Genomic DNA, 24934 nt, shown 5'->3' with positions numbered 1-24934 from the left:
TTAAATCTTCTTCTGAATAGTTCGGTTTTTCTGGTAGGGCTGAAGCCGGGAGTATAACCAGTTCTTACACTGTTTCTTGGGCTGCTTGCTTTGTGGCTTGATCTGATAATTGGTTTCCTTTTGAAATCCGATCAGTCCCCTTTTGGTGTCCTGGGCAATGCATAACAGCCACCTCTTTTGAGCCAAATAGCCTGGAGGAGAGCCAATATTTCTCCTCTGTTTTTTATTCTTTTTACTTCTGCTGTTAATAGACCCCTTTCTTTATAAATAGCCCCATGTATATGGAGAGTAGCAAAGGCATACCTTCTGTACGTATAGATGTTGGAGGTTTTACCTTTGGCCATCTGCAGTGCCTTAATGAGTGGAATCAGTTCCGCTTTTTGCACCAAAGTTCCATGTTGCAAGGCTGCTGTCCAGAGTTTCTGCTCAGGAGAAACTACCACAACCCCCGCATACCCCTTTCCATTGACCATGTAGCTACTCCCATCTGTGAAGAGAGTCATCTCGGCATCCGGGAGGGGAATGTCTCTGAGATCCGACCTTATTCCTATAACTTGGGTTAGGACCTCCCCGCAGTCATGTGGATGGTCAGCCAGCTCCTCTGGCAGCAGCGTGGCTGGATTTAGCACTGCCAGGTGCTACTGCCCCTCGGAACAATCTGTTGCTTAAATTATAGCCCCTGGAGGATTTTACTAGTTGCCAAGCACATTTAGATGTGGCCTTAAGAAAAACATATACTGGAAACAGGTCTTTGGCGAGAAGGACGATATAAGACCGTGAAGCTGGGCAGCTGGGGATGCCCGGCTCACTCAGGGCGGAACGCCGCCCCTTCACAGAAGCTGGGCAGCAGGGGATGCCTTGCTCGCTCAGGGAAGAACACTGCCCCTTCACAGAAGCCAGGCAGCCAGGAAGGCCTGGCCCACCCAGGGCAGAATGCCGCCTGCTTCAGGGAAGCCAACCACCTGGGAATGCCGGATCAGCTCAGGGTGGAACGAAATACCACCTGCTTCCCTTTTCCTTTATCGTTACTTTGTCTTCCCAAAGCACCCGTTGTCTTTTAGATGGGTCCTTTGAGTGTGCTTGGTTAGCTATAAACTTTATCCTCCCCCTTGCTTGTTGTCCACAAGACATGTGACTAGTGTTTGACCTTCATCAATTCTTCTGTTGACTATTGTTTCAATCTAATAAAAGTGAGACTGTGCAGTTGTTCGTGGCCGCAGTCTTTTCGACTGTTACGCCCTACTCCCAATCTCTTGAAGCTGACTTGTTTGTGCCTAATTCTTCTCCCGTTGTCGTGGACAGGAAGCGGCAGCCAGGGGCCAGAAGGCCACTCTTGGTTCGTTGAGGAGGAGGGCCTGATACCCCATCACTCAGGCATTTGTCATCCATCAGTCTGGTGGAGTCCGGAGAAGGCCCTTGATAGCGTGTGTGGTGGTTATGATGACATTTTGACCCAAAGTCAATTTACTTGCATCTTGACCAGGAGGGCCGTGGCAGCAATTATGCAGAGCCAAAGGGGAACCCAGCCACTACTGGATCTAGTTTCTTGCTAAGATAGGCAACTGGCCTTTGCCAAGTCCCTAGATCTGAGTCAAAATTCCTTTGGCCACCCTTGCTTTTTCATCCACATACAAGTGGAAGGACTTGATAACATCTGGGATGGCCAGTGCTGGGGCACTCAGTACAGCTGTTTGTAATTCCAGAAATGATCTTTGCCTCAGCTGTCCACTCTATCATAGTGAGCCCCCCCTTTTGCCAGTTTGTAGGGAGGTTGGGCAATCTCTGCAAACCGCAGTATCCACAGCCTACAGTAGCCCACCTTCCAAGAAACTCCCTCATTTGTCGGGAGGTGGGAAGGCAGGGATATAGGGTGATCACCTGTTTCCTGGACTCAGACAGTGAATGCACTCCCTTGTGGAGATCAAAGCTTAGATATATGGCATGGCTCTGACAGAGCTGTGCTGTCTTTGCTGACACCTGATACCCTTTTTCCTGCAGAGTCTGTAAGAGAGCTCTCATCCCCTGCAAACATGACTCATAGTCTTCAGCGGCTACTAACAAGTCATCAACATACTGTAACAGATTGACTCCCAGGTTGGAGGTTCTGTAGTCATGCAAATCCTTGTGTAGGGCCTCTTCAAAAATGGTGGGTGAATTCTTAGTATATGTGCTGCCAAAGCGAGCACAATGGTTGGTGAATTCTTTTTTTTTTTTTTCTTTTTGTAAATCTGAAATCGTTGTGGGTTTTTTTTAGTTTTAATTTATTTATTTTTTCAGCATAACAGTATTCATTGTTTTTGCACAACACCCAGTGCTCCATGCAAAACGTGCCCTCCCTATTACCCACCACCTGTTCCCCCAACCTCCTACCCCTGACCCTCAAAAACCCTCAGGTTGTTTTTCAGAGTCCATAGTCTCTTATGGTTCGCCTCCCTTCCAATTATTTTTTATAAACATATAATGTATTTTTATCCCCAGGGGTACAGGTCTGTGAATCGCCAGGTTTACACACTTCACAGCACTCACAATAGCACATACCCTCCCCAATGTCCATAACCCCCTGCCGCTCTCCCAACCCCACCTCCCCCCAGCAACCCCCAGTATGTTTTGTGAGATTAAGAGTCATTTATGGTTTGTCTCCCATCCCATCTTGTTTCATTTATTCTTCTCCTATCCCCTAACCCCCCATGTTGCATCTCCATGTCCTCATATCAGGGAGATCATATGATAGTTGTCTTTCTCAGTTTGACTTATTTCACTAAGCATGATACCCTCTAGTTCCATCCATGTCGTCGCAAATGGCAAGATTTCATTTCTTTTGATGGCTGCATAGAATTCCATTGTGTATATATACCACATCTTCTTGATCCATTCATCTGTCGATGGACATCTAGGTTCTTTCCATAGTTGGGCTATTGTAGACATTGCTGCTATAAACATTCGGGTACACGTGCCCCTTCGGATCACTGCGTTTGTATCTTTAGGGTAAATACCCAGTAGTGCAATTGCTGGGTCATAGGGTAGTGCTATTTTCAACATTTTGAGGAACCTCCATGCTGTTTTCCAGAGTGGTTGCACCAGCTTGCATTCCCACCAACAGTGGAGGAGGGTTCCCCTTTCTCCGCATCCTCGCCTGCATCTGTCATTTCCTGATTTGTTCATTTTAGCCATTCTGACTGGTGTGAGGTGATATCTCATTGTGGTTTTGATTTGTATTTCCCTGATGCCGAGTGACGTGGAGCACTTTTTCATGTGTCTGTTGGCCATCTGGATGTCTTCTTTGCAGAAATGTCTGTTCATGTCCTCTGCCCATTTCTTGATTGGATTGTTTGTTCTTTGGGTGTTGAGTTTGCTAAGTTCCTTATAGACTTTGGATATTAGCCCTTTATCTGATGTGTCGTTTGCAAATATCTTCTCCCATTCTGTCAGTTGTCTTTTGGTTTTGTTAACTGTTTCCTTTGCTGTGCAAAAGCTTTTGATCTTGATGAAATTCCAATAGTTCATTTTGCCCTTGCTTCCCTTGCCTTTGCCGTTGTTCCTAGGAAGATGTTGCTGCGGCTGAGGTCGAAGAGGTTGCTGCCTGTGTTCTCCTCAAGGATTTTGATGGATTCCTTTCTCACATTGAGGTCCTTCATCCATTTGGAGTCTATTTTCGTGTGTGGTGTAAGGAAGTGGTCCAATTTCATTTTTCTGCATGTGGCTGTCCAATTTTCCCAGCACCATTTATTGAAGAGGCTGTCTTTTTTCCATTGGACATTCTTTCCTGCTTTGTCGAAGATTAGTTGACCATAGAGTTGAGGGTCTATTTCTGAGCTCTCTATTCTGTTCCACTGATCTAGACGTCTGTTTTTGTGCCAGTACCATGCTGTCTTGATGATGACAGCTTTATAATAGAGCTTGAAGTCCGTATTTGTGAGGCCACCAACTTTGGCTTTATTTTTCAATATTACTTTGGCTATTCGAGGTCTTTTCTGGTTCCATATAAATTTTAGGATTATTTGTGCCATTTCTTTTAAAAAAATGGATGGTATTTTGATAGGGATTGCATTAAATGTGTAGATTGCTTTAGGTAGCATAGACATTTTCACAATATTTATTCTTCCAATCCAGGAGCATGGAACATTTTTCCTTTTCTTTGTGTCTTCCTCAAGGGAGAGGAGCAACAGGAAGGTGCAGAAAATTTATTTGAAAAAATCATGGGTGAAAACTTTCATAACCTGGGGAAGAAAACACCACACTGGGATATTCAAATCAGAAAAATAAACAAACAAATAAAAACACCTCAAAGACCCCAACACCAAGCCACATTATAATTTGAGTGTCAAAATTAATGATAAAAAACAGCAGCATAGGAAAAGAATAAATGAAACAAGATGGGATTGGGAGGGAGACAAACCATAAATGACTTTTAATCTCACAAAACAAACTGGGGGTTGCGGGGGAAGGTGGGGTTGGGAGAGGGGGAGGGATTTATGGACACTGGGGAGGGTATGTGCTATCGTGAGTGCTGTGAAGTGTGTAAACCTGGTGATTCACAGACCTGTACCCCTGGGGGGGAAAAAGGATGAATACCCAACTTTTGTAGCAACATGGACGGGACTAGAGGTGATTCTGCTGAGTGAAATAAGTCAAGCAGAGAGAGTCAAGTATCATATGGTTTCACTTATTTGTGGAGCATAACAAATGACATGGAGGACATTGGGAGATGGAGAGGAGAAGGAAGTTGGGGGAAATTGGAAGGGGAGGCGAACCATGAGAGACTATGGACTCTGAGAAACAACCTGGGGGGTTTTGAAGGGGCGGGGGTGGGAGGTTGGGGGAACCAGGTGGTGGGTAATAGGGAAGGCACGAGTTGCATGGAGCACTGGGTGTTGTGCAAAAACAATGAATACTGTTACATTGAAAAAATAAATAAATTTAGAATTGTTCATACCAAAAAAAAAAAAAATGTAATTACCTCCCTAAGCTATTCTGGCATAATTAAACAATAAAATACTAACAGTGTAATAAATTTCATCATGGATGTCACAATAAAAAAAAAAACAAAACAGCAGCAGAACAGCTGTTTTTTTACGTGCAGGGAAGTGTACTCAGTAGGCTACCAGCAGATCATTCAGCACACGTTTCACAGGCCAGAAGAGAGCAGCATGACGTATTCAGAGTGCTGAGGGAGGCACCTCGGTAGCACAATTGGTTAAGTGTCCAACTTTTGGTTTCTGCTTAGGTCATGATGTCAGGGTTGTGGGGTTGAGCCCCACCTTGGGCTCCCTGCTCAGTCTGCTTCAGTTTCTCTCTTTCATCCCTCTTCAAAACAAATTGTTAGGGTCTGTGATCAAAGGAATGAGACTGATGCAAAGCGAAAGTCAAACAAAGCTTTATTTCACGCCAAGCATTGAAAACCAAACCGACCAGTAGGGGCCATCTCTTACGAAGAGGTTACGATGATGACCCCAACAAGGCTGCTCCCCAGACGAGGCCACTCTGGATGGCACCACTCTGGATGATGCCACTCCCTGGACGCCAATCCCGACAAGACCGACGACTACCCCAACGACTATTCCAAATACTACCCCCAATGACTACTACTACTCTCCCCATCCAGTCTCACAGACCAACCTTTATAGGTGGTTGAGCCTGTCCCACACACAGGTGGCCAATGAGATTGCAACACACAGGGAAAACAGCACAGTCATACTCGGTCGGCAATACGGGTGACCAATTGAATTTTAATTCACCACAGTACATATATGTGCACCCCACTGATTGGATGTCTCCATCTGGCCTGGCCCGCTCCTATATCTGGGGTTTGCAAGTAAGGTCCTCTGGCTAACCAGGCCCTCATACACGCCCTCACATTACACCTTTTCCTTGGAAATTAGTCAAATCCTTGACTTTTCAGCCAATTCTATGTTCTCCTGTTGTAAGGGGTTATATTGAGCATGTAAGACTAACATTTTTATCACTCTAATTTTCTTTTGTACAAATGACATTAGGGCGTTTATAACATAGGGGCCAAAAAGTAACAGTAGTGCACAGTCAGCTGATGATTTAGCCATTCAATGCTTTGTATAACCTTTTGCATTTTTCCTAATTCCATTCATCTAATTTCCTGCCTATATTTTACATAAACAGGTAACAACATGAGCAACAATAAACTCACAGTTTTTTTAGTCTTAGCTTTAGCCCACCATCAGTGGGGTCCGTCGGCTGTGGCTTCCATCTCTGGGGGGGCGTCCTCGTCCTCAGCTCATTTGATGTGACCTGCATGAATCCAGGCCCTAATGCCTTCTACTATTACTGCCATGGGGGTGGTCAGGATGACAGTAAATGGTCCCTTCCAGTGAGGTTCCTAGTTTCCCACCTGATAGCAACGTACCCAAACCAAGTCCCCAGGTTGGTAAGGATGTGGTTCCACCTCTGTCTCTGTTCCAGTATGGACAGTCTGCATCCCTGTGTGGGCTTTTTTAAAGACAGACTGTAATTCCTGCAGTGACTAGAGTACAGACTGATCAGTCATTTCTGCTAGGGCAACCTCTTGTAGCCGAGGACAGAGCGGGGGGAGGGGGGTCTCCCAAACATTATTTCAAATGGAGTCACCTTGTTTAAATAGGGAGTACATCATGCCATGAGGAGGGCGAAAGGAAGGAGATCCATCCATTCACTGCCAGTCTCCAGAATTAGTTTTGTCAAGGTCTCTTTAAGAGTCCAGTTCATTCTCTCTACTCGCCCAGAACTCTGGGGCCGATAGGCACTTGTAGTTTCCAATTAGTGCCCATGGCCTTGGCCAGTGCCTGTGAGACTGAACTCACAAATGCAGGGCCATTGTCTGACCCAATTGCGAGAGGCAGCCAAGCCTAGGAATTATTTCTTTTAGTAGCTTTTTGGCTACCACTCCTGCTGTCTCATGTTTGGTGGAAAAACCTCTACCCAGCCTGAAAATGTATCTACAAAAACTAACATATACTTGTGCCCATATTTTCCAGGTTTCATTTCTGTAAAATCTATTTACCAATAAATTCCTGGTTCCTTACCTATTTCTCTTTTCCCTCTTCCCATTTTAGTTCTTCCCACATTAACTGCCTGGCATTGAGCACATCTATCAACTACATCTTGAACCATACGCCCTAATTTAGAAACCTGGAACTGCTTGCCTATAAGCTCCTTGAGTTTGCATATCCCCAAATGAGTAGCCTGAAGTGTCTGGTCTACTAACTTTTGCCTAGTCTTCGAGGAAGAATTATTTTTTCCTGCTTCAGTCTTAGCCCAGTCCCCTTCATAGTCCTGTTTAGCCCATTTCTGTAAATACTTTAAATCTTCTTCTGAATAGTTTGGTTTTTCTGGTAGGGCTGGACCTGGGAGTGTAACCAGTTCTTGCACTGTTTCTTGGGCTGCTTGCTTTGTGGCTTGACCTGCTAATTGGTTTCCTTTTGAAATCAGATCAGTCCCCTTTTGGTGTCCAGGGCAATGCATAACGGCCACCTCTTTTGGGTCCCAAATAGCCTGGAGGAGAGCCAATATTTCTCCTCTGTTTTTAATTCCTTTTCCTTCTGCTGTTAATAGACCCCTTTCTTTATAAACAGCCCCATGTATATGGAGAGTAGCAAAGGCATACCTGCTGTCCATTTAGATGTTGGCGGTTTTCCCTTTGGCTATCTGCAGTGCCTTAGTGAGTGCAATCAGTTCTGCTTTTTGTACTGAAGTTCCATGTGGCAGGGCTGCTGTCCAGAGTTTCTGCTCAGGAGAAACTATTGCAGCCCCTGCATACCTCTTTCCATTGACCGTGTAGCTACTCCCATCTGTGAAGAGAGTCATCTCGGGATCCGGGAGGGGAATGTCTCTTAGATCAGTCCTTATTCCTGCAACTTAGGTTAGGACATCCCCGCAGTCATGTGGGTGGTCAGCCAGCTCCTCTGGTAGCAGCATGGCTGGATTTAGCACCTCTGTCGGCCAGAAGGTCACTCTTGGTTCATTGAGGAGGAGGGCCTGATACCCTGTCCCTCAGGCGTTCGTCATCCATCGGTTTGGTGGAGTCTGGAGAAGGCCCTCAATAGCGTGTGTGGTGGTTATGACCCAAAGTCAATTTACTTGCACCTTGACCAGGAGGGTCTTGGCAGCAATTATGTGGAGGCAAGGGGGGAACCAGCTGCTACTGGATCTAGTTTCTTGCTGGAGATAGGCTACTGGCCTCTGCCAAGGCCCCAGAGTTTGAGTCAAATCTCCATTGGCCACCCCGGCTTTCTCATCCACATAAACATGGAAGGGCTTAGTAACATCTGTGATGACCAATGTTGGGGCACTCAGTAAGGCTGTTTGTAATTCCTGAAATGCTCCTTCAGCCTCAGCTGTCCACTCTATCATAGTGAGCCCCCATTTTGCCAGTTCGTAGAGAGGTCAGGCAATCTCTGCAAACCACAGTATCCCCAGCCTACAGTAACACACCATCCCAAGAAACTCTCTCACTTGTCGGGACGCGATGGGGCGGGGGTTTTGGGTGATCACTTGTTTCCTGGACTCAGACAGTGAACACACTCCCTTGTGGAGATCAAAGTCTAGACAAGTGGCATGGCTCTGAGATAGCTGTCCTTTCTTTGCTGACACCCGATACCCTTTTTCCTGCAGAGTCTGTAAGAGAGCTCTCATCCCCCACGAACATGACTCATAGTCCTCAGCGGCTACTAGCAAGTCATCAACAGTAACAGAGTGACTTCTGGGTTGGAGGTTCTGTACTCACACAAATCCTCGTGTAGGGCCTTGTCAAAAATGGTGAGTGAATTCTTGAATCCTTGGGGAAGTCTTGTCCAGGTGAGTTGGCCTTGAAACCCTTTCTGTGGGTCGGACCACTCAAAAGCAAAAAGGGGCTGAGATTCCCTTGCTAAAGATATGCAGAAAAATGCATCCTTGAGATCTAAGATGGTATACACAGTTCTTTTGGGGCCTATGAGGGAGAGTAGGGTATAGGGGTTAGGCACCATTGGGTGGATATCTTCAACCCATTTAACTTCCCGCAAATCCTGAACAGGCCGGTACTCCCCAGTCTCGGCATTTTTGACGGGCAGCAAAGGTGTGTTCCATGGAGATTTGCAAGGAACTAGGATCCCATCTCCTCGAAGGGGGTTAATGTCTTTTCTGAACCCTTCCTTTGCTCCCCAGGGGAGGGGGTACTGCCAAAGGCGAACAGTCATAGTCATCGCCTTTAATTGCACCACCACTGGAGGTTTTCCCCTGGCTAAGCCAGGGGGCTTCCCTTATGCCCAGGCCTTGGGAAACTCGACCTGTAGGGTTTGGAGAAGGCTCCCCCCCCTTTATCTCCTCTGGTTTTGAGGCTGGCTCTTAAAGGAGGTATTCATCTACTGCTGCCGTAAGCACCTGTACAGTGGGTTATCTCAAGGTTACAGTCATGTCTCCTTCCGAGAACTGAATGCCAGCTCATAACTTGTGGAGATCTCTCCCATCAAGTTATATGGGGCATTAGGGAGGACCAAAATTGATGTTTAACTACTCCTGAGGCCAAATTTAATGTTCCTTCTGTTGTCTATTTATGTCTCTCTGTGCCATTTGCTCCTTGTACCCAGACTTCTTCTCCAGATAGTTTTCCCATAGGTTTAAGTAATGATAAAAATTGGGCTCCCTTGTCCACCAAAGTATCAATTGATTTCCCCTCCACTTCCGTTTCTACTCGAGGTTCAGGGAGGGGCTCCAAACCATGGCCCCTTCAGTCTCTGGTGGCAAGCACTGCTGTCTTCCTTTTGGCGCACTCCCTGGACCAATGTCCTTTTTCCTTACAGTAAGCGCACTGATCTGAATCTAAGTCTTCCCGCCTGCCTTCTCTGTGCTTAGGCTTTTCCTTCCATTTAGTATCCCCTACCTGTCTTCTCCCTAACTCATGTAATGCCAAAACCTTAACCAGTTTTTTTTTTGTCTGTTTTTCATCCTTTTGTGCATCCCTGTTGTTAAACACCTTGTCTGCTATTCCCACTGATTCAGTCAGATTATTCCCTTCAAATCCTTCAATTTTCTGAAGTTTCCTCCTTATATCTGGGGCTGACTGACTAACAAACGCAAGATTCATTGCCCTCTGATTTTCGGGTGCCTCGGGGTCGATTGGGCTATACATTTTATAGGCTTCAACAAGCCTTTCTAGGAAAGCTCCTGGAGACTCATTCTTACCTTGAGCCACTGTACTAATTTTAGATAAATTTATGGGTCTCCTTGCAGCTGCATGGAGGCCTCCCAGTAGAGCCTGGTGGTAGAAACATAAGCTTTCATTGCCTTCATCGGAGTTTGGATCCCAGTCGGTGGTTTCCTCGGGCAGTAGTCCTCCATTTGGCAGGGATTGAGGTCCCTGTCTAATCTCTCGCTTATCACCTTATGGGTTTCTCGCTTGATGCTATCCCTCTCTTCCGCATTAAAGAGAGGCATAAGAAGCTGTTGAATATCCACCCAGGTAGGTTGGTGGGTAAGAAAAACAGTCTCTAAGAGACTAATTAAATCCTGAGGGTGGACAGAAAAGAATTTGTGTTGGGTCTTCCAGTTATACATGTCAGAAGAGGAAAAAGGGATATAGGTTAGGTGGGGTCTCCCTCTCCCCTCTGGTAGAGCAACTTCACGGAGAGGCAGCATTGGTGCAGACAGTACTGGTGAGGTAAAGGGAGGATGAGGGGGATAGAGGAAAGGGAAAGATCAGGGTGGTCTCTCTGCTTGGTGGTCCTGTAGGCAGTCCCTGACCACGTTGAGGTGGACTGATAAGGCCGTCTTGGGACCAAGAGTCAGGTTTAGGGGACAGATAAAGGGGGGAAATTCCACATCCTCCACATCTGATGGAGGTAGTATGGTCTTCTTCCCCTGTCCCCTTCATCTGTCTGTTCTGGTTTTGGTGCTCTGATCTGCCTTAGAGGGAGAGAGATAGTTTCATTAGCAGGGGGAAGGTGGGACTTGAGCCATGACGGTGGCTCTTCTATCAGATATCGCCAATGTTTGGTATTGGTCTCAATGTAGATCAAAGACTCAGGGTGGAATAGATCTGAGCCTAGGCAAATGTTCCTTCTGGCGGCCACCCTGTGGAAAATGTGGGCCACTCTAATTGGCGGAGTGTTTTTAGTTTTCCTGCTTAAACCTTGTCTCCTGACTGGATGGCTTTACCTTGAAAATCCTTGAAATGTTTGAGAACAAGACCTAGGGGTGTCACAGGTCCCTTACTCCCTGCTTGTCCCATTTCTCCAAATATAACAAACAATACAACAGACAAAACAAAAACAAAAACAAAAACAAAAACAAAAAAAAATAAAAAACAAGCAAAGACAACCACAGGCCCAGTGATCCCCATCCAGAGACTGCTGCTTGTGGGGACTTTCTTGGTCCCCAACAAACCAGACAACAGACAACAAAAAAACAAGGCAAAAACAACTGCAGGCCCAGTGATCCTTACCCAGAACCTGCCACTGGTGGGGACTTTCTTTATCTCCTGACTGCCTAGGGGGACTCAAACCCCCTGACGGCCTAGGGTAATTTTAAAGACCCGGGGACTGCCTAGGGGGACCAGAACCGCCTGAACATCCAGGAGGACTCGAACTCCCTGACCATCCAGGGGGACTCGAACCCCATTACCGCCTAGGGGGACTCGAACGCCCTGACCATCCAGAGGGACTTGAACCCCCTGGTGACCGCCAAGGGGTACTCAAACCCTCTGGCCATCCAGGGGGACTTGAACTACTTGGTGACTGCCCAGGAGGACTCGAACCCCCTGACCATCCAGGGGGGATTCAAACCTCCTGACCGCCCAGGGTAACTCGAACCCCCTGACCATCCAGGGGGACTTTAACTCCCTGGTGACCATCCAGGAGGACTTGAACCCCCTGACCACCCAGGGGGACTCGAACCCCTGGTGACCACCCACTTCAACCCTCCATTGATTTACCAGCAGAGGGATGGGGCATCCCCGCATCCACTCCAGCCCTGGGGAGCATGGCTACATCCAGCTTCTCCCCCGGTGGGCTACACTCTGGAGCTCTGCAACCAGTCAGACAGACAAGATACCAAGATCTTACCTCCGGAGGCTTCTCCCAGAAATTCTGATGCTGGCTCAGTGCTTGTTGTTTGATCCCGGGCGAGCCCTCAGTGTTAGGTTCCGTGATCAAAGGAATGAGACTGATGCAAAGAGAAAGTCAAGCAAAGCTTTATTTCGCACCAAGCATCGAAAACCAAACCGACTGGTAGGGGCCATCTCTTATGAAGAGGCAATGACGATGACCTGATGAGGCCACACCCTGGACGAGGCTGCTCCCCGGACAAGGCCACTCCCCAGATGATGCTGCTCCCCGGATGACGCCACTCCAGACGATGCCTCTCTGGATGACACCGCTCCCCAGACGACAATCCCGATGAGGCCGACGACTACCCCAATGACTACCCCAATGACTACTACTACTACCCCCCACCCAGCCTCACAGACTAACCTTTATAGAGGTGGTTGAGCCTGTCCCACACACAGGTGGCCAATGAGATTGCAACACACAGGGAAAACAGCACAGTCATGCTCTGTGGGCAATACAGGTGACCAATTGAATTTCAATTCACCACAGTAAATATATGCATGCCCCACTGTTTGGATGTCTCCATATTGTCTGGCTCACCCCTATATCCGGGGTTTGTAAGTAAGTTCCTCTGGCTAACCAGGCCCTCATAGAGGTCCTCACAAAATAAGTTTTTAGGAACAAGAAAAAAATGCTGGCTGACTGCAACCTGCCTTTCTTTCCAGGATGTAAAAAGAAAAACATGCAACCAAGAGTGCTCCACAGCAAGGTTTTCATTCGGAGTTAATAGAGAGATTAAGAGTTATCTAAATAAATAAAAATAAAAAAAATAAATAAAAAAATTAAAAATAAATAAATAAATAAATAAAAATAAATAAGTTAAAAAAAGAGTTATTTAAATAAACAACTAAAGTATTTTATTACCACTAAACTGACCTTATAAGAGATGTTGAAGGGACTTATTTAAACTAAAAGTAATGACATAATTAACAAAAAAATACATAAAAATAAAATCTTAAAGGCAAACGCAACATACAGTATATGTACAGCAGAGGTAGTGGGTAAATCACTTATAAAGCTAGAGTGAAGACAAAAATAGTATGTTTAACTAAAACTACAATAATTAGTTAAAAGATTTATATTTTAAAAAGGTCGTGACATCAAAAATATTAAACATGTGGTTCCCCACAGTATAGAACTTCAACAGTTTACATCAATGGAAAAGTCATCCACAGAGAAAGTCAATAAGAAAACATCAGTCTTAAATGAATCTTGTATACTGGGGTGAATGGATAAAGATATAACACACAGCAATACTATTCATCCATAAAAAATAATGAAATGGTGATGGTCGTGATAATGTGGAGAACCTTGAGAATACTATGTTAAATAAAATAAAAGAAAGACAAATACCATGTGGTTCACTTGTATGTAGAATTGAAAAAAGAACAAAAGAAACTCAGATTCATAGATACAGAGAAGAGATTGGTGTCTGCTGAGGGGAGGAATTTGGAGGCCTGGGAGGGCAGAGGGATGGAGCCACAGGGTGGGGGGGAGGGGCTGGTTCTCTTCTGTCCCCTTCTCCTTTCTCAGGAGCCCTTTGTGACCAGACAATAGCTCTTTGATGTGGGCCTGGAGCTTGTGTCTGCACCTCCACACCCAGGGCTCAGTTGCCTGAAGGCAGTATGTGCGATCGGTCACTAACTCTCAGGGCTCAGTTGCCTGAGGGCAGCAGTGCGATTGGACACGAATGTCTGATGAGGAAAGAGATGGATAATTATCTCTTTGCTCAGGATTTCTTTATTGATGGTTGGCTGAGCTCCAGTCCCACTATCTGGGCAGTTAATGGCATCCTTGCCTTCGTGTGTGGACTGGGGCTCTTTGTCTTCTTGCTTTCCTATTTCCAGCCTGATTCATCCTCACCACCAGGCAAGAAACACAGGAAGAGCAGGAAGGTAAGGAACCCTCGGCCCAGACCCAGCAGAGTGTGATTCTATCTTCTTTTCTATTATTCTTTCCACTTTTCTGAGTCACTGGAGAGACTCCTGAAAAGGGAGAGAATAGAACGGGTATTCTCAGGAGAGAGTAGACCACCATCCATCCAGGACAAGCCAGACTTGGCAGGGGTTATAGGGACACGAAGATTTCTTCCCAAAGATCTTGGGCCAGAGTTCAGGTGTGGTGGAGGGGTCCAGGACAGTGCCCCGAACACAGTGACCGGTGGCCGAGGACCAGAGGCTAAAAGCTGCCTCGCTAGCGGAGGTCAGGCCCCTGAGCACCGGGTCACCAGCCACTGTCCCAGGACAGGTGTTTCAGGTGAATGTTCCCCTTTCGGGGCTGATTGAGGGAAGTACTGAGCCCAGGAGTTCTCAAGCAGCAGCTAGAGTGGGGCTCTGGCCTTGGAAAGTGGGGTCCTATGTGAAAAAGTCCAGCTGCGCCACTAGGTCTGGGATTGTGTGTGTTTCTTGAGAAGAGGAACAGTGGCAAACTTCTCACATAGAATATACTTCTGTACATTCTTCAAAGAAGGAAAACTGGAAACATTTGTATCCATTTAAAAAGGAAATGAGTAAAACTAAAGAAAATCACAGTCCACCCCCCTTTAGTTAAATGTAGGAAGTCACACTACTCATGAGCAGCGAGCACCTGCTGCTGGGGTGGGGGTCTCAGCCTCCGTGTTCTTATATCTCAGTACCAAGCAGAGCCACGGAGAAGGAGCAACAGAAGCCAGAAAAGCCAGACTCTGAAAGGTGAGCATCCGCCACTCACCCCTGGGGGCCCCAGTTATACTGTGCTCCCAACTCTGACGCGGCAGTCCCACTGTCTCCAGGACACCAGGGCCTGAGCGCATCCCTCAGGAAACAGAGCCCTGGGTGGGGGGGCTCCTGGGAGGAAGAGGGGAAACTGGAAGCTTCCCAGATTGTGCGCCAGAACAAAGCCCTGAGGGGCTGGAAACCGGTGTCGCCCAGCAGGGGCCCCAGGGCCTAGACTGGGGGAGGAACCTCCCATTCCCGCTGTGGACAAGCTGTTCAACTCCACTCAGATTCTTCTGTGAGGCCACATGATCCTTCCTCCCCCAGCAAGGTCAAGAACGAGGAAGCACTTTGGAAAAGACAAAGACATGATCCCCCATCATGACCCCTGTAATCACCGTGCAGGCACGTGGCCTTGAACAGTGCTGTTTGGGGCTCCCGAGTCTAATCCCCCAAAGGTCTCCCCTAAAGGGACATTGTACACAGCCTCCTCTAAGACCACTGGGCCCCTTCTTCCACTGTGACACGGTCTCCTCTTTCCAGTTTTCAGAGATTGCCTATATGATCTGGAAGAGTTTCAGGACCTATTCTCCCTTCTGCAAAGGTAAAGAATCTGCCCCCGTCTCCCCTGGGTGGGTCTCCCTGAGTCTATGGTGTGGACCCTGCACTGTGGGAAATGGCCTCTGGGGCTGTTCAGTGGGCTGGGAGGAGCCGTGGGACAGATTGTGACCAAAGCCCCAGGCTGAGGGCAAGCAGGAACATTGTGACTTGTGTGTGGGGCATGGAGGGCCGTGGGGTCCCCTCCCGGCCCCGGGCTGCTGCAGGGGCAGCTCATGCCTCCTGTTTCCCACAGCCACCTGTCAAGGGTCCCTGACCAGGTGGTCGTTCTCCAGTCCTTATGGCAAGCAGCCCCTGGGCAGGTGCACCGAGGTGCACCAGCTGGAGCCCGTCAGCAATGCGGGGAGCCTGTGGAAGACGCTGCTCCCACTGTGGCCTCATCACCTGCTCGTGCTCTGCTGACAGGGCCCCCTCAGCCTCTGGCTTCCACCCTGCCAGCAAGACCTCAAGAAGAGCAAACTAACTTAAAAAACATCCCACCAGACATAGTGAGAAAGAACTTTTTTCCAGATAATTCCTACTGGGCCTCTCTCATTCCAGCCATCGCAGGCCTTGGCCATGCCAGCTACCCCATTTTATCCTTTTCCTGGTGGTGGGAAAGTACCAAGTCCTTGTTCTTGCCTGGCAAATTACAGCACAAGTGCCAGCATGAACACATCTCCTGCCACCCACCAGATGCCTCGTTCTGGGGTGGCCTTACTAACAGACAGATAGAGACTCATAACCCTTCATTTGTCAATCCGGATGTCCAGAAGCTCCTTGAACTACTAATCAGCAAAAGGGTAGAACTGAAGAGTTGGAATGAGAAAGAAAAGTTTGGGTCAGTTTTCAAACAGTGGTGCCCAGACGACCACGTGAGCTTCTGGGGGACTCTGTGGAAGCTGCTGGGTGCTGGGCAGAACACCACCACCCCGCCATCCTTCTGGAACATGAAAAACAAAGCAGAGCCACTGGCCCAACCTCACCCGTTCTCATCTCCCAAGGTCTTGGAAGACCACTTGCAATGGAAACACAGCCAGCTCTTCTGGGGTCTCCCTCTCTGCACAGTGAGTCGCTGGTGGCCACTGCGTTGTTCTCTACTCACTCTTCTCCACTACAGGCTCCCTCTGTTTTATTCAATGGGACCTCTAATTGTTTGCCAGTTATAAACCAGGATCAAATATCTTCACAGCTTTCCCATGCCCCACCATTGCTCCACCGTGAGATCCAACCCCAACCCTTAAAGCTAAACTTGCCCCAGCCCCAGGTCCCCCTTGCACTATCTGTCCCAATAAGACCACCTTCTCTCCCATCCCAGAGGAGGAGCAGTGGAGTATCTTGTGCTGCATCACAGAATAAGACACGATATTTCATCCCAACTAAAATGCAACATCTGGAATGGCCCTTGTTTCCAAAGCAACAAGGGAGGGGGAAGACTTTACCCACTATGGAGAAAAGATCTCCAAAATTCTTTAGCCAAGTCCCTCCCAAGCTTCTGGAGGACCACCAGGCCTCTCAGGCCCACATATCAGGCTCCACCTTTCAAGGGGACTTTGTCATCTTTAATATCCAGAAGCCACAGCTTCAGAGGAAGCTGAGCAGGGATTAACAGCAAAGCAGCTTGCCCCACAAGGTTCAGCTGTCTCTGGAACTGAGGTGGCCTCAGAATGAATCCCTGTGGGTGAGTCAGGCACAGAGAGAGCAGGAGCTCTCAAGGCTCTTTGTGTTTAAAGGCAAAAGCAGCCAAGCTACATGGAGGACCAGGTCCAGATACCACAGGAAGTATCAAGCAAGATTCCAACTAGAGAACAACTTTGGTAAGGGTCTACGGCAGTATCTGAAGAGGACGCCAACAGGTCTCTCCAGGATCTCAGCTAGGTTCCCAGTGAAAGTTCTGGGAACCAACTTTGAGGAGTTTGGAAGACCCTTGATAAGGGCCTTGGAGGGTGATCCAAGAAAATACTTAGCCAGGGGCCAGATAAGAAACATCTAGAAAAAACTTTAAAGGTTCATTTGCACAGGAAATTGGGACAGATCAGTAAAGGTCTGGTTCCTGTGACTGTGCGTTGATCCTGGTTTGTGGTCAGCCATGCTTTTCCCAAGTCCCAACCCCACAAGGCTATCAGAAATCTAGCACCCTTGAAGGATCGGAAGACCTGTGTAAACACCACCCATGAGATGTCCTTCCTTTGTCCTAACACTCAGCAGAATCTGGAAACACACATCATAAGTTTTCAAGTGAGGTGTAAGTGGGACCTACCTCTCCAAACTGTTGAGCCCATAGATCTCAAACTACGTGAAGTTCAACACTTGCCCTTTCCCCAGTCCCCCTTTCCGTGCTCAGCCACCTTTGTACCTGGGGCCCCCTCAAAAGCCAAATTTTCCAAGTTCTTGGGGAAACCACCTCAGCCTCACCCAGGAGAGAAAGGTATAACTGAAAAGTCTGACACCACTTCAGGGAGTTCCCTGCCAGTTCCCTCACCCATATGTGAGCAAATCCAGCAGGCCCTGGGAGGGACTTCACCTGGTGATGGCCATCAGTCCTCAGAGACGTCTTTATCAAGACAGGAGTGCAGATCACCTTCTTAGGCCTCCATTCCCAGCCTCTGAAACAGAACTCTGTACAGCAAGACTTTTATGGGGGCCAAGAAAGACAACCTGGAACCAAGTCCAAGTTTAGCAATGGCCAGGAATGAGCTAAAAGAGGGGAGAGGGGGTCAGGCCTCACCAGACATGGTAGCAACACAGAAGATGAAGCTCAAGTCCCAAACTCCAAGGTCTGAGGGGGCCATAGAGGTGATGGAGGCCAAGAAGGCCCCTGCTTGGAAAGTTGTCTTAAGACCAAGTGGGCTGGCCAACAAACCAGCCATTTATGTGGATCTGAGGAGATCAGGATATCCAGGTGCTAGGAAAAGCCCCTCACCATCTACAGTGTTGGTTTCTCGAGATCCAGAGGAGGTAAGCCTTAAAACAAAGGTTAGTAAGGTTGAGCTCCAAGAGAAGAGAGAGTTGGAGAATCAGCCTGAAGGCCATACCACTGGTGTGCTTCCTCAAGATTCTCCCAGTGACATCCTCCTTCCAGACTTTGCCACTTGTGTGCTTGTTGAAGACAGTGGCACCAGTGTGCTCCTGCCAGACTCTCACACTAATGCTGTCCTTGCTGCAGACAGCTTGACCACTCAAGAGTCACCATCCTTTTCCCAAACAGAACGTGCCAGTGGAGAGACACCAGCTTCCCCAGTGTCACATAACCTTAGCTCAGGTGGATCGAGCAGTGAAGGGCAGCAAGAGCCCTGTGGACCAAAGGTTGAGGAACCAAGTGACAGCCAGAGCAACAGTGAGACCACTGATAAGAGAAAGGACCAGAAGAGACCCAAACCAGAAGAGAATGAAGACAGGTGTGCAGAACTGTTGGAAATCAGAGCTTCCCAAGCTAGTGAGATAGGCCACCCTCCCTAGGTCCGAGGATCAGGAGAGAGCCTTGGGAGCAAATACCTCCTGCTCATGCCACCAGAAAAGGGACATGTTTTTCCGGAAAGCCACTTTAGACAAAGGATGAAAAATTTTCTGCAGTGCCTTAATCCCAATAAAAAAAGCAAAGGACTGGAAGGCCCCCTTCAAAAAGGCAAGCCTGCACCGGCTCCTGGCCAGAGCTGGGTGTCAGTCAGAAGCAGATCGGTTATGGACAACAGGGCTGCCAAAGCTCAGACGATCGTGACAGCTGTGGGACAAATGCTGGTGGAAAAATTGGGACTCCACCAAGGAATTCGGGCTTCAGAGATATATCTGCACAAGGAATTGCAGGCCCCAGTACACAGGCATTCTTGCCCCCACAGGGATTTCGCCTCCACAGACCAGAAGAGAGTGATGGGAGGGAGAGCCTCCAATCAGCAAGGTACCCCCAAGGGTCATAGCTGCCCTAGCAAGAGCCAGCTGACCAGAGAGAGGAATGGCGAATGGGAAAGCTTCCCCAGGGACCTGGGTCCCCCAGGCAGACACAGCCAGCACCAGCCGATGGTGGCAGTTGTCTCAGGTAGACTTCACCATTATCCTACATGCAGTCTTCGAAAATATGTCTCAACCTATCAGGCAGAGACTGCTTCACATCTTTCCTGGTCAGAAAGACTTCCTTCAAGAAAAAATCTAGTATATGCAAAGAAAGCCCATTTTTTCTCACATTAGCACATCTTCTGTGTGCTAATGCCTTCCCCATGCCACAATTTTTATTGTTTCCCAAAAATATATGTTTGGATTTTTTCTCATGAGTGGTGCTGGACTTTGTGTGTACCCTGCTTGGCGGGGGGGCGGGGAAGATCAGGGTTTTCTCTCCCTGAGTGCCTGCTTTGGCTTCCAGAAGGAACGGGACCTTGGAGGGCCAGTGACCTCGGGGTCCACCTCCACCCCCTTCCTCACACAACTTCCATTTCCATGACAAAGTGAACAAGACCCAGAATGGGACCTCGCTCTTCCCATCCTCTCTTGCTTTCCCTCCACCTGAAATTTGTGTGGCTGTAGGGAGGGTCTGCTGAGGCAGAAATCCTTCTCAGGCTCTGGGAAGACAGAGTCCTAGATCAGAGTGGGGCCCACAGTTGGGAGACACAAGGCTGGCCCTGAGGGCAGAGGTGAGAAGTCCTGCCCCCACCCCTGTCTCCTGTGGGGAGTGGAGGACTGCCACCCCAGGAGACTTCTCTTCCCAGAGAATCCCATCTTAGCTCCATGCATCCCCTCTTACACTCAGAACAGCAAGGGACAAGCTCGCTCCTGGAGCTGAGGGTGTGTGGGGTGCCACAGAGACCACCAGGCACCAGCCTGCCCAGCCCCAGGGCACTGAAGGGGCCTGCTCACCAGCACCCCCTTCCCCTTCTGGGATATGGAGGGGGTGTGACTGTAGGCAGGGGGACCCTGCGCTTAGGGTGGGAGGCCAGGAAGGAGGTCAAGTGACAGGGTGAGCCAGGGCCTGGTGTGACGACTGAGGACCCTTGGTGTCCCACTGCCACCTATGGGCCCAAAGGGGAGAAGTTAGAGGCCCTGGGACTGTCCCCACAGGGTTTCCACCCCACTCCAGCTGCCAAGTCCAGGGGTGGGATGGTGGAGGGGGTGGGGTGGGGGTTGTACAGAAGCTACCTGAACCCCCATATGGAGGGCCAGGTTCCCAGAGGCATCAAGGCCTTCAGGCAGAGAAGTTAACTTCTGCACAATTTGATAAGCTTGTAGGACTGTGGGCCCCGGGATGGACTTGTAGTCTGTGACCTTTATGTACACGTGTGACCCAAGGATGGCTCCCAGCGGTCTGGTGGCGACTCAGAGGCCAAAGGACTGGCCTGGCTCCTGGTCTTGGTTACCCCAGAGCCCAGAAGGGCAGGAGGACAAGACGGGGCTTGTCCCACCCCCGGCTGGAAGGGACATGTCCAGAATGAGGGTGCAGTCCAGGAGGGCCTCCCCCTGCGTGCCCCGCTCCCAGCCCAACATTGTCCTCCGGAGCTCCCCACACATCACTCACATGGTGGAGAGTCCCACTCCAGGAGGAATCCCCAATCCAGATGGCAGCAGACATGGCCCCACCCTCATGCTGTCAGGATACCCCATGTGGGAATGTATCTGGGGTGGGGGACAAAGTGGGTGCAGTCCTGCTCTGTCACAGCTTCTCCCTGGAGCCAGATCCTGGCTCTAAGTCCCCAGGGTGGGCCAGCAGTGACAGTATAGTCAGGACCTGGGGGAGGTACAAGGACAGACAGTGCCCCAGACCCTTGGAAGCTCAGGAGAGGGTGGCCCAGAGCAGAGTCCTGAACCTGGCTGCTGCTAGGTCCTCCCAATGGCAGCAGTTCTGGGAGTTGAGGAGTCGGATGTGCACACCACGCTCCTGCTGATAGAAGTGCCACAGACAGGAGGCTGGTGGAACAGCCAGAAAGAGGAAGGAGCAAGTCCCCTTGCCGTTCTCCTGCCAGATGGTACAAGAAGGCCAGAAAGGGAAAACCCCATGCCAAGAGACCTTGTGCAGAGACCTCTGACAGAGACCCACACCAAGACCTCCCACAGAGACCCACACAAAGCCCACACAGATCCTACACAGAGACCTCTGACAGGGGCCAACATCAAGAGCCCTCATGAATACCATGTCCAGGGATGATCCTCAAAGCCCTCCCACACATACCTTATGCAGAGACTCACAGTGGCCAACACCAAAAGACTTCACAGAGACCTGTGACAGAGATCCACACAGACTTCTCTCAGACACACCTCAGAAATCGATCTGAATACCCACACACAGCTCTACAGAGCCCACACAGAGGCCTCCCAGTGCCCTGCAGACACCAACAACAGACCTTGAACAGAGGCCTCACCTCCATCCTTAGAAGCCCAAGTAGTGACACCTAGTGACAGGCCCCGCATGGATCTGAAGCCACTTAGCAAACTGGCAGTGCAGTTGTGCTCTACAGAGAAAAGGCTTGTGTATTTTTTTATTACTTATGTAAAGACTTAGATTCCCCATGTAAACCTGAAAAATCATTTCCTTCACAGATTTTCATTAGCTTGAGCTCCCATGCACAGTTTAAAGAATCAGAAACTAAAAACAAACAAAACCTTGCCATCGTCTAATGAGGGAAGAACTCTTATTTGTCCAGTTTTAGCACAGTTTAGTGAAATGACCTCAGGGGTCACGTTCTTTATTTCATTAGGGACAAGTCCCTCCATCCAATGTAACTTCTTCACATTGGAAACACTGTAGGAAGGCCTGCAGTCATTGAAATGTGGGATGCAGTGAACCAGCAGAGAGGCCACTGACTCAGCTGTACAGACACCATGATCTTTGGGCCAGAGCAGCTTGTGGTAGGTTTGCAAGGCTTGCTTTATTTTTAAATCAAAGAGCTCACAGTGTCAAACACATGAAGCTGTTTTAGAAATGAGACTATTAAGCAATATTTCTGTTTTTACCTTTGATTGTTTATATTTACTGTTAACAACATAAAATAATTATATCTCTACTCTTTTTGTTCCTTTTAAAATATGATAGTATCCTTAGATGATATCACGTATATGTCCAGAATATGAAAAAAAAAATCACGGGCTAATGCTCAGCTATGACAGGTTAAACTTCTGGAGTATTCAGAAACTTTCATATTTTACACAATCTTTTTTTTTATTTGTTTATTTTCAGCGTAACAGTGTTCATTGTTTTAGCACCACACCCAGTGCTCCATGCAGTATGTGCCCTCTCTATTACCCACCACCTGGCTCCCCCAACCTCCCACCCCCTGCCCCTTCAAAAGCCTCAGGTTGTTTTTCAGAGTCCATAGTCTCTCATGGTTCATCTCCCCTTCCAGTTTCCCTCAACTCCGTCTCCTCTCCATCTCCCCATGTCCACCGTGTTCTTTGTTATGCTCCACAAATAAGTGAGACCATATGATACTTGACTCTCTCTGCTTGACTTATTTCGCTCAGCATAATCTCTTCCGGTCCCGTCCATGTTGCTACAAAAGTTGGGTATTCATCCTTTCTGATGGAGGCATAATACTCCATTGTGTATATGGACCACATCTTCCTTATCCATTCGTCCATTGAAGGGCATCTTGGTTCTTTCCACAGTTTGGCAACCATGGCCATTGCTGCAATAAACATTGGGGTACAGATGGCTCTTCTTTTCACTCCATCTGTATCTTTGGGGTAAATACCCAGCAGTGCAATTGCAGGGTCATAGGGAAGCTCTATTCTTAATTTCTTGAGGCGTCTCCACACTGTTCTCCAAAGTGGCTGCACCAAATTGCATTCCCACCAACAGTGTAAGAGTGTTCCCCTTTCTCCACATCCTCTCCAACACACGTTGTTTCCTGTCGTGCTAATTTTGACCATTCTAACTGGTGTCAGGTGATATCTCAATGTAGTTTTAATTTGAATCTCCTTGATGGCTAGTGATGATGAACATTTTTTCATGTGTATGATAGCCATTTGTATGTCTTCATTGGAGAAGTGTCTGTTCATATCTTCTGCCCATTTTTTGATATGGTTATCTGTTTTGTGTGTGTTGAATTTGAGGAGTTCTTTATAGATCCTGGATATCAACCTTTTCTCTGTACTGTCATTTACAAATATCTTCTCCCATTCCGAGGGTTGCCTCTTTGTTTTGTTGACTGTTTCCATTGCTGTGCAGAAGCTTTTTTTCTTGATGAAGTCCCAAAAGTACATTTTCGCTTTTGTTTCCTTTGCCTTTGGAGACATATCTTGAAAGAAGTTGCTGTGGCTGATATCGAAGAGGTTACTGCCTATGTTCTCCTCTAGGATTCTGATGGATTCCTGTCTCATGTTGAGGTCTTTTATCCATTTCGAGTTTATCTTTGTGTACGGTATAAGAGAATGGTCGAGTTTCATTCTTCTACATATCGCTGTCCAGTTTTCACAGCACCATTTATTGAAGAGACTGTCTTTTTTCCATTGTATATTTTTTCCTGTTTTGTCAAAGATTATTTCACCATAGAGTTGAGGGTCCATATCTGGTCTATCCACTCTGTTCCACTGGTCAGTGTGTCTGGTTTTATGTCAGTACCACACTGTCTTGGTGATCACAGCTTGGTAGTAAAGCTTGAAATCAGATAACGTGATTGTGCCAGTTTTGTTTTTGTTTTGTTTTTCAACATTTCCCTAGCAATTCGGGGTCTCTTCTGATTCCATACAAATTTTAGGATTATTTGCTCCAGCTCTTTGAAAAATACTGGTGGAATTTTGATCGGAATGGCATTAAAAGTATAGATTGCTCTAGGCAGTATAGACATTTTAACAAGGTTTATTCTTCCAATCCAAGAGCATGGAATGGTCTTCCATCTTTTTGTGTCTTCTTCAATTTCTTTCATGAGTGTTCTGTAGTTCCTCGAGTACAGGTCCTTTGCCTCTTTGGTTAGGTTTATTCCCAGGTATCTTATGGTTCTTGGTGCTATAGTAAATGGAATTGATTCTCTAATTTTCCTTTCTGTATTTTCATTGTTAGTGTATAAGAAAGCCACTGATTTCTGTATATTGACTTTGTATCCTGCCAAGTTACTGAATTGCTGTATGAGTTCTAGTAGTTTGGGGGTGGAGTCTTTGGGGTTTTCCCTATAAAGAATCATGTCATCTAAGAAGAGAGAGAATTTGACTTCTTCCTTGCCAATTTGGATAGCTTTTATTTCTCTTTGTTGTCTGATTGCCATTACTAGGACTTCTAATACTATGTTGAACAAGAGTGGTGAGAGTGGGCATCCTTGTCGTGTTCCTGATCTCAACGGGAAGGCTGTGAGCTTTTTCCCATGAGGATGATATTTGCTGTGGGTCTTTCATAGATTAGATTAGATTTTATGAAGTTCAGGAATGTTCCCTCTATCCCTATACTTTGAAGCGTTTTCATCAGGAACGGATGCTGGATTTTGTCAAATGCTTTTTCTGCATCAATTGAGAGGACCATGTGGTTCTTCTCTCTTCTCTTATTGATTTGTTCTATCACATTGATAGAATGTGAACATGTGAATGTTGAACCAACCTTGCAACCCAGGGATGAATCCCACCTGGTCATGGTGGATAATCTTTTTA

At 47.6% G+C, this 24934-nt stretch overlaps 1 pseudogene; it reads left to right on the top strand.

Moving 5' to 3' along the window:
* Positions 1-13786: 13786 nt before the first annotated feature.
* LOC123936578 lies at positions 13787-19580 on the top strand (annotated as a pseudogene).
* The last annotated feature ends 5354 nt before the right edge of the window (positions 19581-24934 follow it).

This window comes from Meles meles, unplaced genomic scaffold, assembly GCF_922984935.1.
Source record: "Meles meles unplaced genomic scaffold, mMelMel3.1 paternal haplotype, whole genome shotgun sequence".
Taxonomy (NCBI): Eukaryota; Metazoa; Chordata; class Mammalia; order Carnivora; family Mustelidae; genus Meles; species Meles meles.
The sequence above is the reverse complement of the archived record's forward strand: the minus strand, read 5'-3'. Positions and strand labels throughout refer to the sequence as shown.